The sequence below is a fragment of the Marmota flaviventris genome, chromosome 2, assembly GCF_047511675.1.
Source record: "Marmota flaviventris isolate mMarFla1 chromosome 2, mMarFla1.hap1, whole genome shotgun sequence".
Classification (NCBI taxonomy): Eukaryota; Metazoa; Chordata; class Mammalia; order Rodentia; family Sciuridae; genus Marmota; species Marmota flaviventris.
The window spans coordinates 95,549,545-95,574,854 of NC_092499.1; the positions used below are offsets into that span (position 1 = coordinate 95,549,545).

General features: G+C 40.6%; 1 protein-coding gene across 9 annotated transcripts in view; it reads left to right on the forward strand.

Moving 5' to 3' along the window:
* Sema6d (semaphorin 6D) overlaps positions 1–25,310 on the forward strand; it is a 55,001-nt gene that overhangs the window by 8,394 nt on the left and 21,297 nt on the right. The window lies entirely within an intron of this gene.

Sequence of the window (25,310 nt, forward strand, 5' to 3'; positions counted from 1 at the left end):
GCTAGCTAGACTAATAATAACAGCTAGCACTTACTGTGTGCTCACCGAGAGCCATGGCACTGTGCCTGGCACTTTAAATATGTTATCTAATTTAATCCTCATGCAACCCCTGAGAATGTAAGACTAATAGCTGAGCACTAATCTGGGTACTTAACTATGTGCCTAATACTCTTATATGTAAATATGTTAAATCTTTGGATCAGTGTTCCTTGAGATGGATACTGTTATTAAAAATATACATATTTTTAAATGGAAAGAAACTGAGACATGGGAGAGTAATTTTCCCAGGGTCAAACAGCTAGTGAACAGTGGAACCGGAGGGCTGGGATCCATGAGAGGCAGTGTAATATGGTAGTTCATAACATGAACTCAACCAGACTTTTGGGGTTGTATGTCCTAGCTTATGTGACTAATAAGTTGCGTGATCTTGGACAAAATACTTAACCTCTCTGAGCCTCTGTTTCACCTTCACAAAAGGTGAACACTGATGGTAGTACCCACCTCCAAGGGTTGCTGTGAGACATAAACAAATTAATATTTGAAGAGCACTTATAATAGTATTTGGCATATAGTGAGTGCTATAAATATATCAGTGTCTTTTAAATAAAAATAAATTCAGTCTGGCTCCAGAGCCTATGCTTTTAGATCTTCTCCTGTGCTATCTGTCCACATGTGTTTTTATCATTTCTCTTGAACTGACATAGACTTTGAAGCCAGTTCAACAACAATTACCCTCTACTCTAACCCACAACTCTGGCCACAGACCAGCCAGAATGGAGAGGGGAATGCGGCAGCAGGTGCCCCATGGCCTGGATTTACCCCAGACCTTGATGGTAGTTGACGATCCTTAATCCAGATGTCAGATCTGTCAGCATCATGTTGTCAGGAATCTGGTGTCCACTGTTGATTGCGTCAAAGGACAAATGTAGATATCTGGTATGTGTTCCATGCTGGTGGCCCCAGGGCTGATGAAACTTGAACAGTGCCATGAAAATTCAGGCACTCTCAAACCATTCCTATCATCACCCTCATCTCCCATGTCTCTCTGTGGACTTTGCACTTCAAAATGCCTCAAATCACACAGCATTGAAATGCAGAGTTGCAGAACCCTGGCACCCGGGGTCTATTTGTCTGGGTGTGGAGTGGAGCCCAGGAGCCTGCCTTCTTAACAGACACCCCAGACAACTCATGCCCACCCCTTCATCACACTTCGGGAGAAGGTATCCCAGTGCAGCCAGAGCGTCTCAAACATCAATGTGCCTGCACATCACCTGGCATCTTGTTAAAACACAGATTCCCATCCAAGCACAGTGTGATTCATCAAGACTACCTGTAGCGGGCCACGAGGTAAATCTGAGACCTCTTGCCTAAAGCACAAGGAGAATGTGTATGAGCCAAAGACATCTCAGCAAGCTCCCAAAAGAGTGAAAAAGAAGTAAAATCTGATCACAACTAAAGAGGTTTTTTTTTTTTCCTTACCAGTTTGCAAAAGAGCTTCATAGTGAGCTGAAATTATGAAAGAAAAAGGGCACTCACTTATTTCTGCTGAATGACCTATATCATTTCATAAATGGAGTTCTGGTCTAGTATTTATACCACCAGTTTTTGATTTAATGATAAACTGAGATAAGGGTAATCAAACTTCATGCTTCAGGGCATAAGGTGATTGCCTGCTGTGGTCAGGATGGGATTTTTTCCCTTGTGCCTTGCACAATGACTCGATGCATTAGAAAGTGTATCTGGCTACGCATGGAAGAGAGGGGGCTGGAGGCCCTGGCAGAAAACTCCACTGGCTGAGATCGTATGTGAAATGGTCTGTTTTGCAGTGAACAACCCCATCATCATTTGGCTTTATCGTTTTTGTTTCATATTAAGATTCTATGCACCATGTGTATATATTTCTGTAAGCCACATGATGAGGCTGGAAGCCTGTTATATTTGGAAGAAGATGCCCTGCGCTCCAGCCATGGCCAACAGACTGGCCTTTGAGTGGCCTGGGGGGAGGCACCTCCCCTTGAACACCCAGTTTCCTCATCCACTGATGTCCTGCTGTCCCACACAATTAGACAAGCATCAGATAAAGCAGCATGGATGGAAATGCTGGGTGAAAACCAGATAAGTGCTCCTCATATATAAGGTATTATTCTAATGCAATGAAATATTCTTCATGGAAATCACTGTTTACTATAATCGATGATATACAAATTTATATGTGGTAATAGCATATGCATCATGACCAAACATTTCTTGAGTTTTTAATCTGTGCCAAGCACTGAAGTGTTTTATTTACATTCTCTCTACAATGCTCATATTAGTCTTTGGGAACACATTTTTTTTTTAATTTCAATTTTGTAGAAGACGACACACAAGCTCAAAGAATATCAGTTTCCAATTGCTGTTGTAACAGATTACTACAAATTTAATGGCCTAAATCAATACAGATTTATTATTTTACAGTTCTGGAGGTCGGGAGTGTGACCTGGGCTTCACTGGACTAAAATTAAGGTGTCAGTTCCAGGAAGAATCTCTGTTCTTGGTTTTCCAGCTTCTTGAAGCTATCTTCATTCCTTCACTTGGGACCTCTTCCTCTGCCTTCAAAGCCAGAAATCTCATGACTCCAGCTTCTGTTTCCATAATTGTGTCTTTTTGACTCTTCTGTCTCCTTCTCTCTTTAAGGACTCTTGTGATTACATTGGGTCCACTCAGATAACCCAGACTTAACTCCCTCTTTTAAGATCCTTAACAATCTCATATGCAAAGTCCCTCTTGCCATGTAAACTAGCATATTCCCAGTCTCTGTGATTGGGACATGGACATCTTTGAGGGGTGGGGACGTTATTCTGCCTAACATGGGTATGTATCCAGCCAAGAGCATACAATGGCAGAGTCAGATTTCATGCCCAAGTCTGACTTCAAAGCCCATGATCTCAACCACTCACCATAAACCTCCTCAATTTAATCAGTGAAGGAAACAATAAAGTCATAGGACATAAGTGGTGAGAGAGCTCTGTTGCTTTCAGGATAATCAATTAGGGGCTTTTTAAATATAATCATCATAGTAACAATATAAACATTAACCTTATTGATCTTTACATCCTACTTTGTACTAAGCATTCTACAGTCATTCATGATTTCTGAGGGTGGATATTATTTAGTTGATTGACAGAATGTAAAGGGATCCCTAAATCCATTCATCTGTCCCTGGGTAACTGTGTGAGCAAGCATTTTGAAGGTTGGGGAATTATTTTAGAGGTCTGGGGTCTGTAGGAAAGTGTTTTAGTGGAGCTCCCATTTCAGCAAAGAATGATTAAAGAAACATGACAGAATCACTCTGTTGATTGCTGGTTTTGGCATCATCTCTTATTCCATTGGATGGGGTTCCTCAGGTGAGACTATTGCACCCCATGCATGCATGGCTGAAACCATCTCCAGCCTGTGAGGCCTGATGTCCTGAGAGGTCAACCATTAAATTAGGAGCCTGTGTTCTGCTAGATTTCCAAAGAATAGAAGAAAGTTATCAGAAATCTCTCTCTTTATCTCTCTCTCCCCCGCTCTCCCTCACCCTCTCCCTCTCTTTCTCTCCCTCTCTTTTCTCCACCACACACTTAGCTAATATATGAGGTTTAATAAAATTTTGAAGTGTAAAATGTATAACCATCACTGAAAAGGCTGTCGGAGCTATCTGAAAAAGGAATGAGAGTGTAGAACTGGGAGTCTGAAACCCAGCCTCTCTCAGTTGTTAGCCAGCCAGATGTCTGAGGAGGAGACCTTGGCCCTGCTGGCCTTTGTTTTCTCCTTAGAACAAAGTGAGCTGGGGATGGGCAGCAGAGAGTACAGATAACTGCCAAGGCTCTAGGAATAGGATTCTTGAATGCTTTATTTATCTACATGCTTTAACTACCTATAAGTAGGACCAAATATAATGATGATTTTAAAAACCATGAATCCATTTCATGAATGTGGATGTAGCTATCTGTATAAAGAGACAGACACATGGATAGTCCAACTTTTCAAATTTATTATTGCCATTTACATTTTACAACACTTTGCCCTTTTCTTTCGGGATCACTTAAACTTCATTGCGGCTAATACAGTTTTTAGACTCAATTTTGAGAAATACATAGATAATATTTTCAGTTAGCAGCAATTGCACCTCATTCGGCTCTCAGGTTCATACTTTACCATTGCACAATTTCTCTGTAATTTTTGGTTATGTCCCTGAAGAGCTGTCCCACAATGAACAGGTAGAACCAGTAGGGCAGATGGGGTTCAAAATGCAAAGTTAAACCTGACTGATTGGTGTGGCTGTTTGCAGCTTGTGTTGCAGAAATTTGGAGGATTGCATTCAAGGTCAGGGAGAAAAATAATGCCTTTATTGATTAGCAAAGTCTTATATGAAAAAGGAGGTGTGTGGTAGGCCAACAAAATGAATTTTCCATCCTTGAGTGAATATTGTAGTCCCTCCTTATCTACAGGGGATACATTTCAGAACCCCCAGTGGATGCCTGAAACCTCAAATGGTACTGTATCTTGCATGTTTTGTTTTTACTTCTGCATACATACCTACGATAATGTTTAATTTACAAATTAGGTACAGTAAGAAATCAACAATAATAATAAAACAGAACCATTATAACAGTCATGAAAGTTATGTGAACGTGGTCTCTCTTAAAATATCTTCTTGTACTTTTACTGTTTCACTTCAACATAGCACTTTATTGCTTCTCTTTGGCATACTTGAATTGCCAACACCACTATTGTTGTGTTTTGGGATCCTTGGACACAAGCACTGTGATACTGCAACTGTCTCTCTGATAATTGGGACAGCTACTAAGTGAGTACTAGGCAGGTAGCCTATACAACATGGATATTCTGGATAAAGGGATGAGTCACATGCTGGGTAGGATGGGACAAGGCTGATTGGGATGATGCAGTGTCATCATACTACTCAGAACAATACTTGATGGAAAACTTTTGATTTATTTATTTCTGGAATTTTCCAGGTAATTATTTCAGATAATAGTTGACTACAGTTCATTGAAAACACAGAAAAGCAAAACTGTGGATAAGAGGGGACTACTGTCTTTAGAGACACATCTCCTCAAAACATTCATCCTCATTAGGCATGATCTCTGTACAGGTTGGGAAATATTTAATGCAGATGTCATTTGAAGTCTCAGCTAGCTGCAAGAACAGAACTTGAGTTATGGCTCATGAGAAGGAAGATACGTAACTCCCATGCAGAAGGAAAAATTGTAAGGATTACTCTACCTAGTTCTGGCCACTTGATTTATTTTGTTGTGTAATCCTCAATTATTCCCACTACCTTTGGCAATTTATCAAAAACATAATAAATGATTATGCTACTAGATTTCACCTCCCCCATATATTGGCATACATAAGTATATTCATATATAAAACTATAATACTACCACATACACATATGCACAAATGCGTGTGTGCACATACCCATATAGAGGTTGTATATGATACCCTTCAAAGTTAGATTTAGATTGAAATCCTAAAATCTCTTCTTTACATGAGAGTAATTGAGTATATCAATTGTTTCTCTGAGTCTTAATTTGCTTTTCTGTAAAATGGAGAAAATATTCTTAAAGACTTGTCAAATTAATTAGAGATAATGCATGGAAATTGGCCTTCACTCTAAGGTATTCAGTCATATTGGGGTTTCCATTATTAGAATGTTTTGTACTACAAAGAACAGAAAGCCCAATTCAAATTTGTCTAAATAATTAAGACCTTATTAAGTCAAATTATAAGAAGTCTAAGATGTGGTGGCTTTAAGGTTGATTAGTTGTTTGGCTAAACAAGGCGTCTGAGACACAGGTGCTTTCTATGGGTTTCTCTGCCATTCTCTGCCTATCGGCCTTCTCCTTAAATAGCTCTTTTCAGTTCCCGATAAGACTGGTACATTTCAACAGATCAAAAGGCCAGCTCTTCCCAGAAAACCTTTCCCAGTGACAGACTTCTCGTTCTCCTAGGATAGAATTGCTCAAGCCTGAAGTCTAAAGCAGTCTTGGGCAGCGGGGCAGGCACCAGAGTTGACCTAGATATGGGGAGAATTGCTTTCCCATGGATACAGGAGCAAAGTCAGTACTTTGTTACAAAGCATTTCTCTCTGCACATTGTTACATTTTGCATATTATGTACACACATTGTGCACTACCTAAACACATTTGTAAGAGTACCCAAACTATAAAAGTTTGATATTTTGCCCTATTTTTTTTTCTGCCATTATTTTAAAAATTTGCAGACCTGGAAGAGAATTTGCATATAATTAAGCAAATAAAAATAGAAACAATATGACATTGGAGGAAAACGCTACCAAAAAGTAGAGAGAATATAGAAAATGAGATTGCTTCCACTAAGCTTCCTTTTTTCCCCCCGTAGCTTGTTTTAAAGGAGAAATAAGATACTCCTGCCAGATTAACACTTGGAAACATCACAGTAAATATAAGCCATAATTATGAAGGTGCTTTTATCTCTTGAGAGGTAGAGACAGAAACACTAACTCAATTCTCTTGAACTCTGTAAGACATTTCATGATTATAAATTCACATTTTCTGTGGTTCCTACTTCAAAAAAAACCAATAACCCTTGAAGCTCCGAAGTTAAAGTTTCATGTGTTTCTGTTACATATGATAAATCCTGTATCTCCTGAGGAAAGTTACCACTTTTTAATTTTTCTTGTCACCTAATAGCATATATGCAGGATACCTGAGTTGAAATCCTATCCTGGCTGTGTATTCTTCAGTCTGCACTGTTTAACCTCTTTTCCTAATGCAGCAACACAATCAGTCAGTCCTAAGGCACCATAAACCATGAGGGAGGAGCCCCTCCTTTATGTCTCTTTGTACAGCTGATCTGCCTTTTCATGAAGCTATAAAAATTAACTGCCTAGATTTTCAATATCTGAAATTTCTACTTCTAGTATTCTATAGTTGCGTTTTTGTTCACAAGGTGAAACTTCACTCCGGCTTTATCAAGAAAGTCTTGCTCCTTAAAGGAAAACAATAGCCTTTGCTCCACTGTTGTTTGTATACTTGACCTCCCTTATTTGCCTTCCCCGCTGTTACGGGTCTGAATGGTCCTGAGTTCACATTCTGATTCTGCTACTCAGTGTCTTGGAGCCTTGTTCTCCTCACTGGGAAATTGGGATAATGTTTCAGCTTCATTGGGAGGTCGTAAGGTCTTTGGGAGGAATATACACAAAGCCCTGAGCATAGAATCTGACATAATAAAAATTCAGTAAATTGTAGTGGTTTTGTTATTACTATTACTGTTGTTTTCAAATCAAGGATGTTTGACAATATATGAAATATTCATATATGAATCTAGATTTTGTACATGGATTGGTTTAAAAAAACATTCAGGTGGCTACTTTAAAATGCATAAACAGTCAGAAAATAGCCAAAAACAATTCCAGTAAGAACTCGGCATTTCTTAAGCACACCAGAGCTCTTCCCTTCTTAGACATGGTTCAGGCAGTGTATTTGTGATGGGACTTGGAAGGTTATTATGCTATGAATGTTTTCAAATTATTTGGGTGACATTTAAACGAACAAGAACTCAAGATGGTTTAATGTATAGCTCAACCTGCTTCTAAATCATAATAGTAATTTTCTAGGTGCTTCTAGGCCTTTTACTCCTGCACTTATTCATTCATTCACTTGTCTGTGCACCAGATAGTCTGCATACAGGATCAGTTTCATGGACGTGTGACCTATGAGTGGTACTTAACCTTGTGCTAAAAATTCTTTGCTGCCGCCATCTTGAAATTCTTATTACTCTTTGATCAAAGATTCATTTTGCATTAGGTCCTGCCTATCACATGGCTTGTCTAGATGGCTTCTTTTCACCAAAACATTTTTGTTTAGTATTGTTTGCAGTAGGCAGCCATGAGTTGGAAAAAGTCATCAGCTCTGAGTCTGAGTTCCTACTGTGTCACATAATTTCCTGGGGCCTTAGTTTCCTTAGTTGTGAACTAAGACAGAATTGACATGATCCCCAGGGTCTTAGCTGATTATCTTCACATCTCTGAAGAGCTCAGATGTGATCACCATGTTTTCTGAAATAGAAATTAGGACATGGAGATTACAGGACCAAAAGAAAAAATATTAAAATTAGCACTCTTGAGAAAGTTGAGCTATATAGTCATGACCTTTGACTTCTAGCCTGGGCCTACATGCTATTCGGTTGTTTTACAACATAAAATCAAATTGATTGAGCACTGGCATTATTCTGCTCATTTCATTTGGATCTGTCCTTTCCTCTCTATAGATTTTATGCTAATTTCCCAGAGGAGAACTAACTCATTCCTGTACTTTTGCCACACTTTAAAAAAAGAAAAGAAAAGAAAAATCTATATTCCAGACCTTAAAACTCAAGTATACAAATATACAAATGTTGGCATACCTGAGAATTTTCTGATTTTCAGCCCAAGAACTTTTGTGTATTGCAAAGCAGTGATAAAAACATTTAGTCAGGTCTTTGGCATGGGCACTAACCAAGCAAAACAGATCCCACAGTGTGGTTGCACATGAATATCAGCTCTGGGTATATTCTCTGTAGTGTTAAACCTCAGTGTTAACTTTTGGAAAAGATACTGTTATAGCCATCATGGCCCAAATTCACAAAGATCCAGTCTCCAAGTTTCAAGAAAGAACTACCACCACTGAGTCTTCAATATTACTCAGTGCAGGAACAGAGATCTTGCTGTGTCGAGTTAATCTGGCCAAACACTGCTATAAATTCTGCATTAAAACTTCTAGCTGTTTAAGGGCAGGCACATACATCAAATACACTCGTTTTCTCATCAAGTTGAGGTCACTGGAAAATTGCAACAATAAGACATTTCAAAGAAAACAACAACTCTAAATTACTGAGATTCAGCAGTCATTTTCAGATAAACCTTCAGTTCTGTCTAAAATCACCTTTTACTTGAGCAGATTTGAGATCACAAGAGAATTCAGTGCTCAGAGTGTCTAATCACCCACCTAAGCATTTGCATCATTAAACTCTGCTTCACAAGGATTCAGTCCTGTTGCAGCAGAGTAGAGGTAGGGGGGAGGGGTGGTTCTATCATGTTAAAAGCCACAAACAACTTCGTGTAAGTCACAGTATCAGAAGCCAATTAAGATCAAAGCCACCACTCTTAGTACTACGAATTTCATCACTTAAATATTAAGCAATTTTTACTTTGGCACTGATCAAGAGGTGTTAATGTAGATTCTTTTAAACAACTCAAATAATTTAGGCTGAGAAAGAAAAAAGGAATGATAATCTTTTCTACTTTCAAGGGCTGTAGATTGGATCTTCTAAAAGTTATCCAGTTTGTGGGGTTTATTTATTTATTCATTTATTTATTTAACCTTACTTTATTTAATTTCATTTGACTGGAGAACATTTTGACTTCTGGTTGTTTCTATGGTGTTACAGTAGGATGCTTAGCTTAGAAGCCTTGGAACCAAATGGGGTTTACATTTCAGCTCCCAAGATATTCCACAGCCCCTAATCACAGGATGTGATTGCTGTGTTTACATTTATATTAGCACTAAAGGGGGCTGATTTACAAAGGACCTCAGATAGTTGAAGTCCAACTTATTGCTCTAACTAAAGGCAGAATTATAGAATCACCCTTATCTACTATAGTATTTATTTTATGACTAAGAAAAATAGTTTGGTGTGACAAAACTCTGAAAGAGATTCAGTATTCCAGCAGCCATTTATCTTCACAGCAAAATGTAAACAGTTCAGCTGTACAAATTAGTTTATGAAAACATGCATTTAATGTTTTGTTACACATTCAGATAGAAGTTTTCTTAATGCTTAGATTGTCACTTATCTGGGTCACAGTGATATAGGGTGATGGTCTCAGTGAACAGCAAGAAGACTGACAGAGAAAAACAGCCTTTCTTCCTGCCACCATACTCCTAAGACTTTCCAGGGAGGTTTGGGACTTGATTGTGAAGGTTTTATTCTCGATTTTCTTGTGCATTGCTTCAGAGTAGAGAAAGGAGATCTTAATGCCAATATTTGAACAACTGGGATACAAATGTTTTTGGCTTTCAATGTCCAAGTATACAATTGCAGTCAGTTTTCCATTTGCTTTTTCTTAATTTTTAATGCAAAAGACCATCCTGGTATTACTGGCACTGAGAGAACAGCAGTGGTTTTTGAATTGGCATGGATCTTTGCGAAAATCGGATTAAAGTTCACTTTAAAAATAGAAACTGTTGTTGCTGCTTTTATTTTAGCGCTTTATATTTGGAAGCTGAGGAAGGAAAAAGTAGGAGGTAGAAAAGGGAAATGAGCAAAGCCAAAATTGCAATATGCTAATTTAAATGAATTATCCAAATTACCTGCCTTCCCTCTTACTACACATCCATAGTATAAATGTGACACAGACAATGAGAGAGGACTTGTTCTCGAGGAAGTTATCCTCAAAAATAAGTTACATGTTTCAAGAAAATACCCCACAGGATCCAAGTACTAAATCTTGGTTTATTCAACAGACAGCCAATAACTATCCTTGCCAGGAAGTGCTCAGCTTATTTAGGTAGAAGGTGACTGGACTTATTTTATTTATTTATCAGGGGAGCATCTCTTCTTCTATTTTGAAATGTTCAAAAAAAAATTACAAAGTATTATTTTTAAAGAGGAACAAAGCCTTAAAATAACTTCTTTTATTTTTATCTATTTCTTACATATCTTTGTTATTATAAGTTTGTGATCAAAAAACATAGAATTTTATGTTCTGATATTTTCATGATATTTAATGTTTGTATTACATTAAAAACTGAGGGTTGTTGGTCTTCAATATTATTTCCATGGTTGCATAGTATTTCATGAGGCTGGTATAATATACCTTTATTTTAACTACCTTTTTTGTTTGAAAATTTAAGTTGTCTCCAGTTTTTTTTTTTTTTCCACTTACGTAAATAAGCATAATCCTATAATGTTTCTTTTTTTTTTTCTTCCTACTTTAGATTGTTTAGGATAAATTATCAGAAGTAAAATTTAGCCAAAAATTGGTAGTGTTGTCACAGGAGAAGAGGTGCCTTCACAATAGGGTCTGAGGAACTCCTGGAGAGAAGGGGGAACTCTACTTACAACCAGCTGGGTTCTTGACCTACATGAGGGAAAAGAATTTCAGCACACACCAGTGAGAGGCATAGACAGAGGTTTATTTAGGAAAGTAGATACATATTCAAGGGAGAATGAGGGCAATCTCAAGGAGAGATACCTTTGGGGATTAAGCAATCAATACACATTCAAGGAGTTCGTGGGCCATCTTGAGAGTGAAAGACAGTGTTCGGGGGTCCCCAGCTCATCTTTTAAAGGAAACTTGGTGAAGAGTGGGGTTTGGAAAGATATAGGAATGATATGAGTCTGGTGATCCCAAAACAGTTTCTGGTAGGTCTGGTCAGTCTCAGTATCCTCTGATCTTTGTAATAATTATTATAATTTAGAAAGTCCCCCAAATTATAGGTTCCTCATATCTATTTTCTCTCTCTTTGTTTAATCTATTTATTTGGGAAAGGGAGGTATAGTAATAGCGTACCAGTAGATTTACAGATTTCCCAGGAATTTGGGAATGACAGGCCTGGGGAAAAAACTGGCTTGGGAGTAACAGGCCTGGACAAGTATGAGGACCTTCCAAATTAAAATCTTTTTTTCTGTGACCTTCCTTTATGTCTCCTTTCTATCTATGTCTTATTTCTTCTATTCTACCTCAATGTTAATATGCATGTGTGTGCATTATGCATTGCCAAATCATTTTTTTTTAAATGGTTGTGCTGATTTACATTGCCATGTGCAATATATTGATTTCATCCCAATTTCACCAGTATCTATACTTTAAAAAAAAAAAAAGAGACTTATTTCACCAGTGTAAAATTATACTTCCTTTAATTAATTTGCATTTCTATGATTGCTAACAAGAATTTTGATTTTTTAAGAGACTGAGACAAGACATTTTAGGGCCAAGTTTTGTACTGCTTGACACAGAGAAGGGCAATCTGAAGACTGTTGCTGGGGAATTGTCATAACATCTGCACTCTAAGTAGAGGTTCCCTGTGTCTCTGCAGAATATCTAGCTCTGACAGCTTATTTCAATCTTCAGCTGAACTAAAAGGATAGAGCAAAGGAAGTAGTATTTCATAATAGAGATAATGCTTGAGAGGATCCAGGAGAGAAGTCTTCTCCAGAACATGGAGTATGTCACCATTCCAAAACCCAGAGTTGAAAACTACCACAATTATTTATTTAGCTCATGGGTCTACAATTCAGGCAGAGCTTAGCAGAGTCTCATCTGTGTTCCAAGTAGTATCAACCAGAGTGGCTCAAGTGAAGCTGGAAGATCTGATTCTAAGCTGGCTCACTCACGAGGCCATGAGTGCTGCGTGTCAGCTCAAGCAGAGTGAAGGCTGAGAGCAATGGTCCTAGTTCATCCGTGTGGGCCTCTTCATGAAGGCTGCTCTATAAGCAGTTTGGGCTTCCTTATGCTATGGTGGCTGAGTTCCAGCAACAAATGTCAGGAGAAATAGAAAGTGGAAGCTGCTCATGTACTAAGTCCTGGACCCAGAACTGGCACAACATATTCTTTTACTTAAACAGTTGTAGCCCAGATTCATAGGGAAGGTTCAGGCACCCACTTCTAAATGGAAACAATATAAAAACACTTGGAGATCACATTTCTAAACTACCACCCAGCATTTCTAGCCCTTTGAGAAGCTGAACACCTAGGTACTTAGAACACTAGGGCCTGGGAGGCATTGAGCAATAGCCTTCATTCCTTTCCAGAGAGTTCCCCAGGCAGGTTCTCCTTATACCTGATCCCTCTTTTCCACAGCAAGGAGTTCAGTATAGCATCTCTTAAACTGAATTATGCATTGTGGAGAATCTAGAAGAATTCCATTTACCCCCAACCCTCCCAAAGAAACCAGGTCTTGGAACTTTCAAACATCTCTGTCATTGATCCTTTCTGTTAAGATAGATTCGGGAGGTGGGCCTGAGTGTGTGCAGCATCTCAAGAAGAATAATGACATTAAGTATATTTGGTGCATTTACACTGGCAAAACACATAACTCCTAATGCACTGACAGCCATATTTATGAGAATCCCGCTTGAATGCCGAGTAGGTGATTTAGGTGTTTCTGTTACTGGTGCCAGGAAAAGGGAAATTATTTTTGAACTGAAGTCTCTTGATCCTGCCTTCCAATGATTATTCCAAGAGAGAATTTGGAAACTAGAAGAAAACACTGAAATCATCAGAGGTGGTCTTCAGTAAAAGTTAGAAATAAAGCAAGAGACCCCACAAAGAAGAAGTATAATGATACTAACAAGACCACAGTGATGGCCACAGTGATTGCTATCCCTTCTACTTATTTATACTGTTTTAAATGTTTTCTGTATAATAAGTCTGTAAACCTACATAAAAACTGTATAAGATAGGTCCAATTATTTTCCATTTTTTCTGCTATTTCTGAGTATGGAAGGTGAAGTCGTTTTTCTAAGGTCACACAGCTAATAAGAGGTGGAGCCAACATATTTTTAAAGTGAAGCTCATTTCCTTACTGGGTTTTGTAGAGATGTTTATGCTTACAGTTGGTGAGAACATGGGCTATCATCCATAGACTGTCATTTTTGAGGATTTCATGCATTTACACTTCTTTTTAAGCCATTCCATGGGGGTGGGGTGGAAATGAGAACTTTGCCCTTTGCTGTGTTTTTATTGGTTGTTGAAAATAGTAAGTTTGAAACATTCACAAGCCTTTCAGTGGTGGAGATGTATTTCTCATGTGCTTCCCTCCCTACATCTACTCTGCCAGGCCAGCTAAACACCGAAGGGAGACTTTCTTTACCTTTGAAAGACCTGGGGGGAGAGGGAGCCCATTGAGCCTTTGATCCTCCAGTTGTCTCCTGGCAAGAGCCCCTGAACAAGGAGGTACCCAGTGCACTGTGGTTCCTGCCACACCACTGCACTCTCTTCCCTAGAAACCACTTAAAGCTCTGATGTTGGGTCAGTGAGAGAAAAAGCCTTTGGCCACTGCTGGCCCCTAACTTCACAGGTGCAGGTAAGAGGAAGAGGTAGAGACCAACTCCCAAAATTTAGAAAAACAAGATCTTGGCTTGCTTCTTGCATGAATCTTCACTTATTATTTTTTCATAGAAACTTCTATTTTCTTATTTTTCTGATACCTTACCTGCTACATTATTAGACCAGAAGAAAGAATTTGAGGGAAATAGTGCCATTCATATCTTAAAATAACAGTAATAAAATTGAGCTAAAGAATAAGACAGTATTATCTTAATAATTGCAAATGCTTCTTTCTCTTTTCCTTTTCTTCTGCATTAACTTTTTCTGGTGCAGTGATTAAGACCTCAGACACTGGAGTCAAATTGACTTAAACCCTGCCATTTAGTTTTCTGATGAAAAGCATATTACCTCTGCAGATCTTCATCTGCAAATTTAGAAAAGTACCCACTTTCTAATGGGACTGAGCACAATGCAGAGTACTTTTTTAGCCTTTAGCCTTGGCTTCTTGTGGTCTTTATTGTGTCTATTTCTTCTGACTCTAGCATCTGCCTATTACACACAACTCCAGGTATGTCACATGCAAACAAATGAGAATGTTATCAGACAAATTCTCTCTTTGAGGAGAGGTACAGGCAGAGGAAATATTTCATATATTGGTCAGTGCACTTGATCCCCCTAATAAGTGGTAGGCCCTGCCTTCTAGGAACTCTCAATCCCATCTGAAAGTCAGACAAGTACATGGACAGTGTTGCCATCTTGGCAAATTCCACTGTAGAAATGGATGGAGTGTTGTGAAAAGGAGACCAGGAAACTGAGGGGAAGGATGAGAAAGGTGTCAAACTGGTGACAGGTCCTAGTGGATAACAGGGAAATCACCATTTACAGTAGCTACTGAAGACTTTCCAAGTCCAAATAACAGCAGGAACAAAAGTCAGGAAGCCCCAGCAGGGCTGGTGACTTATAGAGGATCTGTCCCTGGAAATAGGAATGTTACTATTGAGGAAAAGCGATGTCAGTCTACTAGGCTGATGCAAACTGTGACTAAATAAAGCACTGATAATAATACTACTTCTTTACACCCAGATAACACCTTTACAATTTATGAAGTATTTTTACTCACATTATCTCACTTGTTCCTTAAAAAAAAAAACATTTTGAGGTAGTCAGCAGAGTTGCTCCTTTATCCTACCTCAGAGGTGGTGAGACAGGAGGGAGCTGGGGGCTACATGCCTGGGATCCTCCCTCCTCACAGAAGGAAGCCTGTTTCTGCCTCTCCCTTGGGCAGCTTGGATGCCATGGAAGGACAAAGTGAGCAGAGAAGATGTCACAGATGCCCTCGAGGGAGGGAGAGCTCAGGGCCTAGGAACTGGGCTTAGCACCTCTCACCAGAGCACGAGTACTGGGCTGAAGTTGCCTTTCAGTTCCTTTGCCTCTTGTTGAGTTCACATTGATCCAAAGACTCTCTGGGACCCTCTGCATGATGATAGGAAAGAGGCAGCTCTGCTTCCACCCAGCTGCAAGTGATAACAACCATTAAAGAAGCAGCACAGGGCCTCCTGGCTTTGTTCCTGCAGGAGCTACACCTTGCCCCTGTGACCATTTTGCAAAAGACTGCACATCCTCTGCCTCCCCTAGTTTTATAAATCTTTTCTCTTCATCTGAAAGCTGTGAGTCTATTTTAAGGATAAGAGGGGAAAACCAAAGCCAACCACACTTGTCCCTCCAAGGGTAATTAGACCAATTTCTCTCAGTGCTTTCCCAATCTTTCAGCGCGTTTGCATGTCTATGACAGCCATTTTGCCTACAAGTCCCTACCCCATGATCTTCCTATGATGAGGATAGAGTTTGGAGCCCCAGAAACAGGTCATTGGTCATTATAGAGAATGTGCCAGTCTTATCATTGTAGTATTGCCAGTCCTACATGTCCATCCGAGTAATTGCAAAATCGGTAGCAGCCCAAATCTTCCTAGGGTCAGATCTGCAGCTGTAAAGAAGAAAGTATCCAACACATACACAGCATAAAGTGTTGGTGTGTTAATGTGTCAATGTGCTGGTGTGTGTCTGTGTTAAAAAACAAAAGTTGTGGGTAACCTATCAATAATAGTTCACTGTCAATGACAAAAATGCTCTTTGGAGATTTTTCAGCTTTTTCTTTTCTTGATAAGGTATTAGGGTTACTCAAAAATTAATTCAATAAACTGTTAAACCCCCTGTGATGAGCAATTAGGAATTTATTTATGGACATAAAAGAGACAGCCCCTGAATTTAAGGAACTCACAGTAGGGTTGGGGGGAGAGGGAGAAATGGAGAAAATAAGGAAGTGTCATCATATTGTATGGTTTACTATGATAAAAGTGAGACCAGATATTGGTAGTTTTTTAGAAAGAAAAGTGGGAGAATCCTGGTGGGAAGTGATTTCTCATTAGGAAATGAGCCATGGAAAGGGAAAGGAAAGGACAAGAATGTTCCAGGTGACAAGAGCAGAATGTGCAAGGGCAGAGAGGTAGGAGAAGCTGAGATTGATGTTGGAATTAAGTGACTCCTTCCACATCCAGAACATAGGATGTTAAGAGAGCAGTCCGGTCCCATCATTGGAAGACCATAGCTGAATGTTATTGTGGAACCTCGTTCTTATTTTTGTCTACACAGATCCATTTGAGCCTCTCTGAGGTTAGCCATTGAGGTGATATAAAGAGCAGTGGACTTGGAGACAATTGATCAAGAAGCCTCTTATTAGCTGTGTGACCTTGCCTGTAAAGGGGAGATTCATTCATTCATTTATTCAGCAAACACTCACCAGGTAGATATGGGGTGCCAGACACTATGGTGGGTTATGAAGATAAAACAGAGAACAGGACAAACATGACTTCTGTCTTCGTGGAGTTCAGTGGTGATAACTCTTGCCCTAAACCATTATGGGCAGCTTGAAGGATGAAAAACTAGATAAGACAGACATGTACACTTTGAAAAGCATAAGCTTCTATAAAAGTGAGCAGCTCATTCCCTTGTCCCTAATCTAGACTGAATATTCCTGGGAGCTGGGTCCCCTGACCCCTACCCTCATACACAGAAGGCGTTTATGAAATACTTCCATCGGCTACAAAGTACAGTTGGTGACCCTGAGGGGACTTAGAAAGCTGAAGCAAAGTCCTGAGTGCTTGAAAACTGAGCTTCCCACACACTATACAATTTAAAGAAGAAAGCGCTTCCTTGTAGGAAGTTGCAACAGAGCCTGCAGCTCTTCAACCCTGGGTTCAGAAAAGGTAGAATTGACACCAAAGGCCATGTTTCCCAAGTCCACATTGTTATAGGAGGAAAAATGCATCTCTGCATTCCATCTGGGACTCCATCAGAGTGCCGAGTCCCCATTCCTAACTGCCAGCAGAGACCAGTTTGCACTACAGAACCCATTTCTGGTTTGGCGTCACAGATCAGAGACAGCAATTGCAGAGGTCTCCTGTCTCAGGGTTTCCGAGGGAGCACATGCACTCTGTATCCTAGGCAACGCTGATACTGTACAAGAAATTTAGAAATGTGAATTGGGAATCATTTTTACTTGAGGTTAAAGCCTTCATCAACTTAGATACAAGACTCAGAATCATAAAAATCTCACAACTTTGTAGCAGCTCTAGCAAATGCCTACATTCTGGCCCCACCTCTGATTATAGAGATGAGGAAACTGAAGCTGAAGAAGGTAAATTGGCTTTCCCGTGGTCCCTCAGTTGCTTAAAGGCTGAGTTGAGAGTAGAATCCAGACTCCCCCAACGCCCTATTTTCTCTAGATGTCTTTGTTTTCTGGGGTAATATTAATATCCCCTAAAGTGACTCATAAGGGAAGCCAGAATAAATGTAGATAAGGGCAATATAAATTTCAAAGAATAATTATCTCCACACACCCTTCCTCAAGGTTGTGACGTTGGCCTTGAACAGACTTCCTGATAGTCTCCCTGCCTAACAACAATGATGGTGCTTACCATGTGCCAGGAACTTGGATAAGAGTTTTAAAAAACTCATTTAGTTAGCACAGCAACTCTGTAAGGTAGCAGCTCATACCAGCCCAGTTTATAGGGTAACAGAGGTACAGAGTGGCTGACTATCTTGTCCAAGGTCAGATAGTTGGTTATATAGCAAAGCTGGGATTCCTACCCAGGCAGAAGGCTCCAGAGCCCTTCATCCTGTACTCCACTGCTCAACACTCCAGTCAGCCTCCACCCCTGACAGTAGGAAGAGCAGAGCTGTGCTCACATCCTCCTCCTCTTGACTTGACTTAGTAAAAACTAGCAACTGAGATTGTGAAGACTTGTGCAGATTTACACAAACTCCCATCTTGACTCTGTGAGTCCAAAGTTGTCAAATGTTCCTAGTCTCTCAGATTCAGAGCCCAAAGTGCTACAGATGAGTCCAGCTGAGCCCTCCCAGAAATTTGCTGGCCATAGCATTCAATTGATCTTCATTTTTGGTCACAGCCTTCATTTTTAGTCCAGAACTATCAGGCTGAACCTAACTGACTAGGGGCTTCATTTCCCTCAGTAGGACAGAATACCTTTAAAAAAAAATATTTTGCAATAATTTTAAACTTGCAGGAAGTTGCAACAGAATTACAAGAGTCCTGTGTCCCTTTGACCCAGAAGGTACATTTTTAAAGACACGTCAGAACTGACTCATGGAATGCTGATAAGGGCGATGTTTTCAGTCCCTCTAAATAATTCGTAGTCCTTCTTGATATCTGCCAGAGACAAGCAACTGTTACTATATTATCAAATACCAAGGGCATATACAAAGGCCATACTTCTGTACTTCTGGCAACTGAAAAATTAAAAGACTTGGATCAGGAATTCTTGGCTTTTCAAATTAAAAGAAGAATTTTTTTTTCCCCCCTGTGGATTGTTAGAGTTTTATCCCTTCTATAAACCTTTCGACAGCTGTTCTCAAGCATGACATCACCTGGGAACCTCTAATAGGTATTTGTAGAATACGAAGCATGAAGACATGAGCTCCTTAAAAACAGAGCAGATTCCTGCTGTTGTTGTTGGCAGTGGCCATAAACATAGATCATTGGACTCTCTTGTGACAACCTGGTTGTGCACTGGCTTTACCATCCTTGGATCCTAAGTCCCTTAATTTATTTGCTTTTCCTCTCCCCTTTTCAGACAGAGATAGTACAGAAGCCCCTCCCCAGTCCTTGCCTAAGTATTGTGTTCCTATTCTTTGCAAACCTGAAATGGTACCATGGACCACAATGAAAGCTATGGCTACAGAGCTGTTGCTTCAGACAAGTCCACAGAATCAGAACAAACATGCTCTACTTCTGTCATCCCGGCCTAGAGGGCAGAACCAGGCAAGACCCAGGCCCCATTATCCTGAACAGAATGTCACAGGCAGGCCATATGGCAGCCCTCGCAGGTCATCCGGTGGAATAAGCCAGTGTTCCAAAGACGGGCTGAGTCCTTGGCACCCCAGCCATCCCTTGGAGCCCTGGGCCCTTCCTCTGTCTACAAAAGCTCCTTTTCCTGGAGGCCAAGGGGAGCAGTCCAACCTGGCTGGAACTGTGTGTAGAGGCGATAACAAAGGAAAAGGCTATGGATTTCTCTTCCCACTAGGTAGCCTTGAAAACCCTTTGGTCCTCCCTGAAAAGAGGAGATGCCGTTGTTCATTTCTGCCCCACTCTCCTGCCAAGTATCTTTTTTTTTTTTTTTTTTTCGTCACTGAAGGCTCCGGTTCTTTACATCTTCACAAAGCTAGGCCCCATCTTGATCTTCTTAAGGAGCTGATTTGTTTAGTCATCTTCCTGCTTAGATATGGAACTTGTCCTTTCATTGACTTCTTGGGTTATTTTCACCTTAAATGAAGATTTTTTTTTTTTAGGACAATTTAGCCTCAAAAATGCTGTCTGATTTGTTAGGGCCAACGGGCAAAAACTAGGAGGCAAGTTGTCACTGGAATTCTGCTTCTTAGAGCAGTGGTTCTGATCAGAGGTCAAATTCTGGAATCCCTGTTCAGGTTTGCTTAGAATTTGGCAAAGACAGGTTGGATCTTGTTTTCTTTCCCTTCCTGCCCAATTTGTTTAAAGTTCAATTTCTGTTTGAATTATTAATATGTGACCAGAAACATTACTGATTCAGATATTGGTATGCTTTGCTTTTAGAAAACCCAGACTTACAGTGAAAACCTTCCCTAATTGCTACTTCAGTTTTCAGAAAACTTCCTTAAGTTGTCAGCCTTCTCATGCACATAAAATATAATTAAAATCAACTTGACCCAAATTTTAGAAAGACAATTGACTTCTTTTTTTTTTTTTTTTTTTTTGGTGCTGGGGATTGAACTCAGGGCCCTGTGCATGTGAGGCAAGCATTCTACCAACTGAGCTATATTCCCAGCCCAAGACATTGATTTTTAAAAGCAAGGTGTTACTCATGAACACGACAGGCTTCCGTACTTCTTCCCTGCCCTTTACTCCCTTCAATGGTATCTATTGCTGCCCATCTTTCTTGGTAAAAATCAACTTCTAAGAAAAGATCTTATAAATGTACTCATGCTAATTTCAGCCATACTTTTTTACAGGGGAAAAAAAATGCCATCCACCAAAGGAAAGAATTTCCCATTGTGGAATTTCAGTCATAAGCCAGCCATAGACAGGCTGATTTCCATTATGTTTGTTTGCTGGTAATGGGGTGTCAAGTAGGCTTCTTGTCTGCTATTCCCAGGCACACTGCTCTCTACTCTCAGGAACACTTTTGCTTTCCTCCCCTTTGTTCTGGAAAAGGTGCAGAGTAACAGAAATTTCAATGGCAGGAGTGAGGAGAGCATGTAACAGAAATAACTTAGCTCTTTGTCCTGTGTTGCGTGTGCCTCCTGAACCAAAGAGCAATCTGCCAGTGATGGAGAGGTATGAAAAGAGGCATCTGTTGCCATTTGTGGAGAACCTCTTGGTTTTGCAGCACCTGAAACTCACAGCCTAGCAGTTCATACAGACTGTGTGCCACAGTTGTTGGAGGACAGTAGACTCACCACTAGGTGTTTGGGGTCATAGCAGGAAGATGCCTGTGCTGATGTGAAACGCCTGAGTTCTGTTGCATATTTATGTACTTATTTTCTCTTTCACGTATTTATTTTTTCCTCTGGTGCAATTATCCATCCTGAGTGGAGCTCTGTGGCAGGTAGAGAAGACCCTGGGGTGAGGGGAGAAATGGAAAAGGGAAGAAGATCAAGGAAGTTCTGAGTTGGTTAGTAGATAATTTGGGGGAAGGACAGGGAGAATAATGTGTGCAGAAGACACTGTTTTGAGATCTAGGTGGGGAGGGATCGTGGGTGAAAAGGAGAAGCTGCCAAAAATCAGATTGTAGAGACCTTGTAAATCTTGGAAATGAATTTGGACTTTACATATAGGCCTTTGGGAACCATTAACATGCTTTTAGACAGGAAAGTAATGTGATGCTATTTGTGTTTTGGAACGATTCTGTTGTCTTTGAGGAGAATGAACTACAAGTCTAGGAGAGCAGAAATCTGTTAAGAGTGTATTCTAGAACAATGAAGAACAAAATCAATGGTATGTGCTGACAGGATCTAAAGAGAGGATGATAAGAGATGAAGCAATCAAGGTTGACCTCCAAGTTTAAGACTCAAGTGATATGAAAACTGTCAATAATAATAATTGTACTCATTGGATTCTTATTGGATAGAAGGGATTTGCCTTTATAGTTATGTAGAGCATCTCACTGAATCATTATAGTGATATTTTGAAAGGGGAATACTGGGGATTAAACCCAAGGGCACTTTTACCACTGAGCACAGGGAAAAAAAAGGTCAGAGTCTTGCTGAGTTGCTGAGGCTGGCCATGAACTTTCAATCCTCCTGTCTCAGCCTCCCAGGTCACTGGGATTACCAATGGGCACCACCACATGCAACCATCATAATATTAATGCTATTAATATCCTCATTTTAGACAGGAAAACTTCAGACTTTGAGGAGTTAAGTAACATGTCCAAGATCACGTGGCTAATAAGTGATGGTGCCTAAATCCAAACTCTTGAGTTCCAAGCCTGTGCTCTGCAGGGAAATTAGCAAAGTATCTTAAGTTGAGTTTTAGAATGGTCAAGTTTAAATTGCATCTAGCAGAAAGTTAGATAGCTAGACTTTGGAGCTGAGGAACACAGTCTGGGCTGGGCATGTGAATTTGAGATTCAGAGAATGGACGGTAGTGAAGAAGTTAGATGTAATGGGAGTGAATCTCCAGGGACCCAGGCTGGAACCATGAAAAATCACATCTCAGGGGTGAACGTATTGGATGATTTGGGGAAGGTTGCTGAAAAGAAGTAGCTAGAGAGGTAGAGAAATAGGGAAGTCGGTGATGGAGTCTCAAGATCAGTGGAGTGACCAACACGACTTAATGCTTCAGGGAGACGAAAGAAGATTTCTAATGAGGATTGCCTTGGATTTGGCAGCTGAGTGGTTGATAGGCAGGAGCTAAGTTAGGATGAAATAAGTTAGAAATACACTGAAATGTGAGAAAATGGAAACAGTGGCCTCAGACTTCCCTTCAAAGAAGCCTGGCTAGGAGGTGGAGAAGGGGAGATGGCAGTAGGCAGCCTCAAGGATGGGGGGGGGGCGGGGGGGATGCTGTTTATGATGAGAGCCACTTGGATGTTTATACACTGAGGAAAAAGAATGGTGGCCTCACATCAGGGTAATCTGAGTATGGTAGGTCAGCTTTTTGCTGTAGTGACAAAATACCTGAGAAAATCAACTTAAAGGAAGAAGGATTTATTAAAGTTTAAGAGGTCCAGGACATGATCACCTGGACCCATTGCTTTGGACCTTTGACAATACAGAACATCATGGTGGGGAGCATGTGTTGGAGTAGCGGTGCTCATCTCATGGTGACTAGGAAGGAAAGAGAGAGAAGAAGATGGGTCTGGTGACAAGGATAGGCCCCCAAGGGCCTACTTCCTCCAATTTTAAGCCCCACCTTCTAAGTTCCCACCACTTCCCAACAGTGCCACCAGCTGGGGACCAAGCCTTCGACATGTGAGCCTTTGGGGGACATTCAAATCCAAACTATAATAGTAAGGGGATGTAGGAACATTTCCTCCAGGCCTTAGGAGATCACAGAGTTTTGGAGAAAAAAAAAATGTTCCCAACACTTTTAACTCTCATCTGTATTTATTTATCACATGAATGAACTCAGGCCAGAGAGGTGAAGGGACTTGTCTGTGGTCACACAGCAAACCTGAGATCCCAGATCTCTGGGTATCTGGTCTCTGACTAATTCTACTGCCTGTGTCTGGGAGAAGAAGGGTCCCTGCTTTGTTCCTTATGGTACTGAGTCTGCAGTCCTCCACAGTGGCTGGTCCCTGCTCCTTGAGAAGGCATGTCCTCACAGATTCTGCTGTGTCAGGAGAGCTGCAGCTGTGAAGAAGGTGAGTCAGAGATCTGCTTTGTCACTTCCTCAACATGCCAGGGGGCAAGGTTTTAGATGGTTAATGATGAAGTGTCATTAACACAGCAGTGCTGGCAGCTTCTTCTAACCCAAGCTCCCAGAGGGAGGAAGGGTCTCCGTCAAGGACCTTTCAGCCATCTCTTCCTGGCCTGAGAAGGGAAGATAGAATCATTCCCATATGCGACCTGTTTCCCAAACCTTTGTGCTGGAGACACGGGGTGAGGTCACAGTAGAGATTCCTTCAGTACAAGAGCTGATGCCCCTCCAGGACACCCCATCAGCCAAAAGTTCCTTGGTGAGCTCAGATGCAAGTTGCTACCCACACTGTTCAGAAGGGCTCAGAGGACCCTGCCCCAACTCTACTTAGGGGTCTTCAGAATCTGAATGTATCTACTCCCATCATCTCACCACACATGGAAGGTGAAAGAAGGCCTTACATTTCAATGTACACCGCCTTCTTGTACTCCAAAGGTTATGCTGTAAGCCTAGTGTTCGGACCATTCTAAATAAACACTGATATCAATCACTGATTAAAATCCAAAGTCCTACCTAGAACATACTGCTTGGAATCCAGACAAGTGAATGAATGCTGTATAAACCTAGCCCTCTTTTTCATAATTGACCTTCAGTTAACAACCCTCTGTTAATTGATAGGCTCTAAAGCATATCAATTAACCTGCTTCTCTTTGCTGTCTTGCAATCTTCCCAAGCCCTTGGCTCCTTTTTCCTTTTGTCATGTGAGGATGCCAAGCAGTATACTTCCTATGATTCCAAGGCCATCATTCTCATCAACTCCACTGTGGACAGTGCCCCTAGAATTGTACAGACTCTGGGGTATCTGTGCTCCTATGCTGCAACTGTAGATCCACACCTCTCCTCCCTTTGGTGCCCAACATTCTCAACATAGAATTCTGGTTAAGAGTAGGACTCATGATGCCTGTTCTCTTGGGGTCTGCTGCTCTGTCTTGTTTGTTTAATAGTTTTATTTAAAACTAAGTTAGACAGGAGTCCAAAATGCCAATCTAGCCCTGAGAGATTCCACAGAATTGTGCAATGCAGGATATAGGATTTGTACTTTTGTTTATCCTTTTACCCCTAGTTCTTGTACAGTTGTCTCAAGCATTGACAATTATGAGACATATTTGTCCCCAGGAACTGAGAAGAAATTCCCAGGGTTCTGAAAACAGGAGTACTGTTAGGCAGAATGGTGTATCTCTGTAATCCCTGTGGGTTGGTAGGCTGAAGCAGGAGGATCACAATTCAAAGCCAGCCTCAGCAATTTAGTGAGGCCCTGAGCAACTTAGACCCTGTCACAAAAAAAAAAAAAAAGCAGGTTTGGGATGTAGCTCAGTAGTTAAGGGCCCCTGGGTTCAATCCCTGGAAGCAAAAACAAAAAACAAAAACAAACACAAAAACCCAGGAGGACTAATGGGGCTAAGGAATTCAAGGAGGTCTATCTACAGGGCAAGCAAGAGCCAGGCGTGCTGGTAATCAGTGGTATGAAATATTCTAGAACCAAAAATGGAGTCAGAGTGGTAGAAGCACAAGAGGAACAGAGGCTCCAGATGGGACTGGCGAGGGAGGCAGGGCTCAAAACATGAAAAGCCTTAAAGGCCACATTCAAAATATGGGACTTTTTACTGGGAACAATATAAAGCTGTTAGAGGCCTCTGAGATTATGTGACCAGGTTTCCCACAACTGGTTTGCCTCATGAAAATTTAATTCTTGTTGTATCTAGAAAATAAATGAGAGACAAAAAAGGTGTAGACAGATTGGAGAGTAAATTTGGTCAGGCAAATATGGTGTAGGGG